Source organism: Carassius gibelio, chromosome B16, assembly GCF_023724105.1.
Source record: "Carassius gibelio isolate Cgi1373 ecotype wild population from Czech Republic chromosome B16, carGib1.2-hapl.c, whole genome shotgun sequence".
Classification (NCBI taxonomy): Eukaryota; Metazoa; Chordata; class Actinopteri; order Cypriniformes; family Cyprinidae; genus Carassius; species Carassius gibelio.
The window spans coordinates 1494064-1501676 of record NC_068411.1 but is presented as its reverse complement, the minus strand read 5'-3'; the positions used below and the strand labels follow the sequence as shown (position 1 = coordinate 1501676).

General features: G+C 37.6%; 1 pseudogene; it reads right to left on the bottom strand.

Moving 5' to 3' along the window:
- Positions 1-1427: 1427 nt before the first annotated feature.
- The window catches only part of LOC127974696 (uncharacterized), a 61618-nt pseudogene continuing 55432 nt past the window's right edge, over positions 1428-7613 (bottom strand).

Sequence of the window (7613 nt, the reverse complement as noted above, 5' to 3'; positions counted from 1 at the left end):
GTGAGTGGGGGATGGGCATGAGCTGAGTGGCAGACACAATGAGAGACAGAAAGAGAGAGAAAGAGAGAGAGAGAGAGACTTAATCATCTCTTTAATCACCAGAAAAAAAAAAAATTTTAAATTGTTATTTTTTGTTGCTGTTGCTAACATTGCTGTTTTCATTACAGCTTAAGAAATCTCTTAGGCCTTATCCTTTTCTGACAGTTTCAGGAATTAAAAACAAAATTCTAAAAATACTTATTTGTGCTGCAAATAATAATTTCAAACTCATTTGATACTGACCTATTCCATCCTGTGACATGACATTTATCTTAATTTACATAATCTCATGGATGTAACAGTAAAACTGTTCAGCTCACAGATGAAGACTAAGCTGTAATGCAAGCAGAACTTTCACAAATGCTTATAAGTCATTAAAGGATTTTATAACACTGTAAAATAATGTCTAATTTGTTAACATTAGTAAATGCATTGGTAACACTTTATAATAACTGCACTCATTAGTAAATAGTCAGTTCATGCTTTATAAAGTCTTGTCCCAACTTAAATAGTCATTAATAAGCAGCTTATAAATACAACTATAAATAGCTTGATCTTGGTTTATAAGCACATTTATTAAAAAGGAGAGTAAAGAGTCAGTTATCTTCCTATGAAAAATAAAAAAATAAAAATAAACAAACAACAACACAGATTGATTCAGATCTCAGAAATTTTATTGTGGATTTATGATCAAATCAGCCTGTAAATGAATCATACTCCTTCAAGAAGACACAAGTAGTTCACACCAAACTTTTTCAACATGATGCCAATATACTGAAGATGTTAAATTGCGAATGGGTTTAAGATACCTTAAATGGCGTGGCCATACCGATTTATTAAAGTAACATAAAAAAATACAATAGTTATTTTACTATATCTTTAACATTCTTCATTCCAACTCTTCATCATTTTTTATATACGTAGAAGTCATCATTTGAAGGAATCACAGTAAGTTTCATAGCTTTATCATGTCCAGGAGCCACCATAAAATTAAAACTATCATAACATATAAATCAAGCTTGCAATTCTTAGTACCAATAATGGCCACCAGATGGAGCTATAGGATTACTTTTAAATAATTATTGTAGAAACGAATATGATCTAAATCATTTATAGAAATCTTTCAAAGAAAAATATGTATTTTACTGATAAAATGACCCTCACTTAATTAGAATAATATGCTGAAGTATTGTGAAATACTGTGTATTAAGAATAATTCTTTATAGGCTTTATGGACAGATACGTTTGGAGTGACTCTTGAAGGATCAGCACCACATCCTCTTTTACCACTGTTTAAAGAATGTATCTTACAGTACAGGTGCGAATGAATTTTGGATAGCTTGAATGGTTTTGTCATGGTGATTTTTTGAAATAACAGTAAAAAAGGAACCAGTAAATGTCTTTTATTTGTTTAAGTGCAGCTTCTAAACACTTCAACAAAATGTACACATAGAAGACAAGTCATGCTGAGGAAATATGCATAGTTTCATGACTACACAACACTATATGGATGAGAGAAAATAAAAAAAACTACCATACATCTGATGTCACTCTGTCCCTCTGTCACTGTGGGTAATATGTGTGTGTGTGTGTGTGTGTGTGTTAAGTGTGTGTGTGTTAAGTGTGTGTGCTGAGTTTGTGTGAATGTGTGAGAGAGGAGATGGGCTTGGTGTCAGAGAGAGAGAGTGAGAGAGAGAGAGAGGGAGGGAGACTTAATCATCTCTTTAATCACCAGCAGAGAAAAAATAAGCAATTTTGTGTTGTTGTTGTTGTTGTTGTTGTTTTTTCATCATTACAGCTTAAGAAATATCTTAGGCCTCAACATCAACTGTTGCTGCATCATGTAGCCTTCTCCCAAAATTAATAGTCATTAGTAAGCATTTTATAAATACAGCTATAATTAAATTGTTCATGGTTTATATGCACATTTATTTTGAGGAGATTAAATGCTGTAATCTTCCTAAAAAAATAAAATTAAATAAACAAACACAGAACTCAGAAACACTTATTTCTAGATGCAATAAAAGAAAACTGTACACTATATATATATATATATATATATATATATATATATATATATATATATATATATATAAATATACACAATTGCATAAGTTTATATTTAATTTTTTTTATCAAGTCAAAAATAACAGCAAATAACAATGTCAATAAAAAAACGCAATAATATTAGAATAGCACAACATATTGTGGAATACTATATTAAGACTTTATATATAGGCTTTATGAACAGATGAAGTACTAGCATCACCTCCTCTTGTACGACGGCTTGAGGAATATATCTTCCAGATAGTACCGCCGCTCCCTATATGCAGAATACGCAGTCTTCGTAGGGCACCAACTCCCAGAGGTGGCACCATCCCAGTAGCTCAAAAAAAAATAAAACATGCGCCATTCTCCCATCCGTGCTCGCGACCGCTCGGACATTTGCGGATGAATGTTCGTAATTGATGGATGGACATCTATGCCCGGGTAAAAGACATCAGCAATCCGGCACAGAGAAAAGAAAAGTAAAGTAAAAAAAAAAAAAAAAAAAACAGGCATAAAGTTGGCTTGACATTGGACATTCGAGAGTCTCAAATTTAGGGACCGTCTCTAAAGTTACATGTGATATTGTTATACACTTTTCTAACGTCAGTAGCATTTGAAGAGAATGACTTACAGTCATAAAACAACTGTAATTGTCCATCTAGGTGACAGCTATAATGCATAATTAAATTGAATGTTTGATATTTATTAAAACAAACTGTAAGTCATATGTAAATTATGCTACTTTTTCACATGGGCTCAAACGCAAATTTGAAGCTCAATAGCATTTGAGGAAAAAGACTTGCAGTCATAAAACAATTGTAATGTGTTCATTTAGGTGTCAGCTACGATGCACACCTTATACATTTTTTATATATATTAAAATAAAGTGTTACTAAAGTTATATATATTGTTCTGTGTATGTGATTTCAAAGTCTAGATGGGTCGGATTAACCCTTTAACTGCCATATCCCTTAAAATTTGATTGCCAGAGGTTTACTGTAAATGCTTATGCCCGCTGGGCACAGTTTTCCCGATGCCACCGGGGTGGCGTTGCACTGATGGCTTGAGCCCGCCATCGCTGCTTGCAGCTATATTTCTTCTTCTTCTTCTTCTTCTTCTTCTTCTTCTTCTTCTTCTTCTTCTTCTTCTTCTTCTCCCGAATGAATCGCATTTTTGAGGGCTTTAACATGCTCAAAAAGTCATGAAACTTTGCACACGCGTCAAACCTGGTGAAAATTTTCATCTGATATAGGATTCAGAAGAGGGTGTGGCAAAATGGCTCGACAGCGCCACCTATACCAAGAAAATCAACAGCCTTCCAGCTATGTTTCACGTACATGCACGAAAATTGGCACACATATGTAACACACCAATACTTACAAAAAAGACTCTTGGAGCGAAATTCTAAACCCAACAGGAAGTCGGTTATTTTTAATATTATGAGCATATTTTGTGTAATTTTGGTCATTTCCATGTGTTGTATTTTAACGAACTCCTCCTAGAGAGTTCTTCAAATCAACACCAAATTTGGTATGCCTAATCTAAAGGCCTTTGCGATGTTAAATTGCGAAAATCTTGAGTTTTCGTTGAAGGGCGTGTTCGTGGCGGCCTGGCGAATTTCGATGATTCGCCATGAAAAATGAAGTTGCTATAACTCAGACATACAATGTCCAATCTGCCCCAAACTTCACATGTTTGATGAGACTCCGAACCTGAACAGATTGACATGCCCATATTCAGTTATAGTCATAGCGCCACCTATTGGCAACAGGAAGTGACATATTTTACGCTGCGACGAACTAGACATCAATGTCTTTTTTGTGGTCAGTCTAATCTAAAGGCCTGTGCGATGTTCAGTTGCGAAGATCTTGAGTTTTCATTAAAAGGCTTGTTCATGGCGCCGCGAAGAAGTTCGATGTCTCGCCATGGGAATAAAAGATGTTATAACTCTGGCATAAAATGTCTGATCTTCCCCAAACTTCACATGTATGATAAGAGTCATGGCCTGAACAGATCTGCAGGCCAATATTCCACAGGGTGTGGCAGAATGGCTCTATAGCGCCACCTATACACTTTCAACGGAGTGCGCCTCGAGCTATGTTTCATGTACATGTACAAAAATTGGTACACACATGTAACACTCCAATACCTACAAAAAAAGTCTCTTGGTACGAAATCCGGATCCCAACAGGAAGTTGGTTATTTTGAATTTTCCCTTCAAAATTGGTGTTGTTTTTGCCATTTTCAGGGGTTGTACTTTAACGAACACCTCCTAGAGATTTATTCAGATCAACACAGAACTTCAGTGTAATCTAAAGCCCTTTGCGATAATAAACTGCGAAGGACTTGAGTTTTAGTTAAAGGGCGGGTCCATGGCGGCCTGACAAATTTCGATGTTTCGCCATGAAAAAGGAAGTTGCACGTCCACTGCCTGTTTACCTAATTGTATTTTGGCACCCTGGGTTGCCAGTTGGTGGAAGACACAGTGTATTTAATTTCATTCATCGTCAAGTGGGCTTTTTCCTGTTGAGCCCCTTTCACACTGCCATTCCGGCAAATACAGGGGTAAAGTGTTCCTGCAATTGGTCCCTGGTCGCTAGATGTGGCACCCTTACGAAAAATAACCATGGTTTTATTATAGTAAAACTTTAGTAACCCATGGTTTTTTGGCGTATTGACTGCCATTTGTAAAACCACAGATTTACTACAAATACCATGGTTAAACTATGGTTAATATAGCAAAACCATGGTTAATTTGTGGTTACCATGGTTTAACTACAAAAACCATGGTTTTTTGGTTTTATTTGTAGTAAAACCATGGTTAATTTTCGTAAGGGCACTTTCACACTGCCAGTGATGACCCGGTATATGTGCGTGCTTTCACACACAACCCTTGAAGATCCCGTAATGAGACGTGACATCAGCGTGTGACGTGTAATGTACGAGTCAACAACGCTAGGCACGTTATACTGTCACTGTAGCAAGCAAACGGTCTCGGCGTCAGCACGGAAAGTGAGTAACTAACTGATCTCTGCTTCATTACAGTTTGCACATATGTTTTCATCGCGAATGTTGATCTTCCTTCAAAACAGCCGGTAAAAGAGTCACGCGATAACGCACATCATCACTTCGACACGGAATTAGATCTGGCTTTTGTTCACACAGCGTCCCGGGTCGAACCCCCCAATGTTACTAGGTCCCCGACCCGGGTTCAATTCCGGGACGTGGTTGCTTTCACACAGAAGGTGACCCGGCAATGTTCCGGAAATATTGCGGGTCCGACGTGCAGTGTGAAAGGGGCTTTGGTGTCATCAATCTGGCAACCTGCGTGCATTTCAAGTCTGAGGAGGAGGGGCCGGGTGAAATAAAACTCTCCAATGTTTTGAATTTGGATTGCAATACCTCGCTAGTTCAACCACTTGGTGTCAATCCTACATACAGCGTGAAACATGTAATTTTGGATGTTTACTGTCATGTGAAAACTGTGTCTCTGTTTGGCAAATTTACGCGCATTTAAACATTTCATCTAGCACAACACCACAGTGGCTAAACCAATGTAAAGAGTTTGGGGCAGGGCTAGCTGTTTGACCGACTACATATACTTTACCTTAAATTTAGGTACTTTTGTTTTATGTTCAAAAAAGCCAAATTTTCAAAGTCTTGTTGAATTCTCAAAGTTTTTTTTTTTTTTTTTTTTGCAATTACAACATTCAAAACTTTCATCACCATTTACACCCAATTCTTCTCTGACACTTAGGAGACTTTCAGCTGGTTGTGCTTTTTTGCATCATGGTTTGTACAGTGCTTTGCTTTACAAGGTTTTAAGCCTTTATTGTGATTGGTGGAGTTTGGGCATACTCCTGCAATGGACTTGTCCCTAAACTCACAGATTGCATTGGTATCTAGTCGGCTCTGAAAAAGATGTAGTGGAAGAGACAAAGCTGTCCTGCATGGCTGGACTGCTCCTGCTTTTGAGAGGGGAAATTGTAAGGAGGGCATTTCTGCTTCCTCTTTCTTTCGTAATTTCGCCTTTATGAGAGGGACCAGATGTAGGTGGGGAGAAAATGGGCGCAATGTGCACCCATGTCAGTCTTGAACCTGACCACCGGATAACATTGTGCTCCAGGGTTTCACTAGATTTCTTGTCTGATTTGTTCTTGTTTGAGAAAAGGGGAGGAGTCTTTGAGGAGCCCTCTCCTCCATCAACATATGGCCATTGATGTTGCTCTTCACAAAATTCTAGTTTGGAGCTTTTACACACCATGGGAGGTGAAGAGGATGGCGAATCTGTGTCTGACCAGCTCATTGATCGCTTCTGGAAGAGCCAAGAGAGAATAAAATGGGAGTTAATGTCTACAAAATCACACAGTATAAAATGGAGAGCAAAAAATATTATGCTGGGTGTTTCTTGTGTGTCTCTAACCTTGACTGGAATATGTAATTGGTCTTTGTGCTTTTGTGGGGGAGTGATATTGCTGCTGCCATGGGTTGAAATGTTTTGAGGTGAAAGGTCAGCAGGGTTAGGTGTCACAGAAACTTGAGCAGTCACTTGAGGGAACCAAAGCTTTAGCATCACCTTTATCTGCAGCAAAGTGGGTAAATATTTCTCACTGTTGAGAACAAAGAAAAGCAAAAAATTAAAAATTAAAAGTAATTTCGCACATTCTGATGCCAAACATTAGTGAAACTTCCATATTTAAAGTAAAAATTACTGCCACCTGGTTTAATATTATGTTTGGTTTATATAATTAGTTTGTGCATTATGAATAATATGAATAATAACAATAATCTGAGCAATAAGTGAACACTTTAATGCACCATGTGGATGCTAAATGACTGCCTCTGCGAAAAGCATTAAAATAATTGAATGCACAGCTAGCCATGCATTGTCCCGCTTATACCATGGTCATTTGCCAGCACTGAAAAGTTAAAGCATTACCGCCATCTATATCTCAAATGTACCATTGACACTCTATCTACAATCTCAATTACCGTTTCAAGTGTCAATGGTCCACTTTGAGAGATAGGTGGTGGTAATGCACTTATAACTCTGCGATCCGCCATAATGCAAAAAGAAGAATGCCTCACTTTTGCTACTGTGAAGCATGTTCACAAGAGCTCTAACCGTTTGGACATTGCGTGAATCAAAGGTAAAAAATAAATAATAAAAAAAACCACAAACCCGATTCCACAAAAGTTGGGAAGGGTAGCAATAAGAGGCTTCAAATAAAAATGTTAAGTTCTTTTAGGAAAACTAGGACGCCATGTCATCTGTACCAAGTTGTTATCAGCGCTCGGTTCAGAAGCCTGCATCTCTGATGGTATGGGGTTGCATGAGTGTGTGTGGCAAGTGCAGCTTACACATCTGGAAAGGCATCATCAGTGCTGAAAGGTATATAAAATTTCTAGAACAACATATGCTCCCATCCAGACGTTGTCTCTTTCATGGAAGACCTTGTATTTTCCAACCTGATAATGCCAGACCACATACTGCATCAATTACAACATCATGGCTGCGTAGAAGG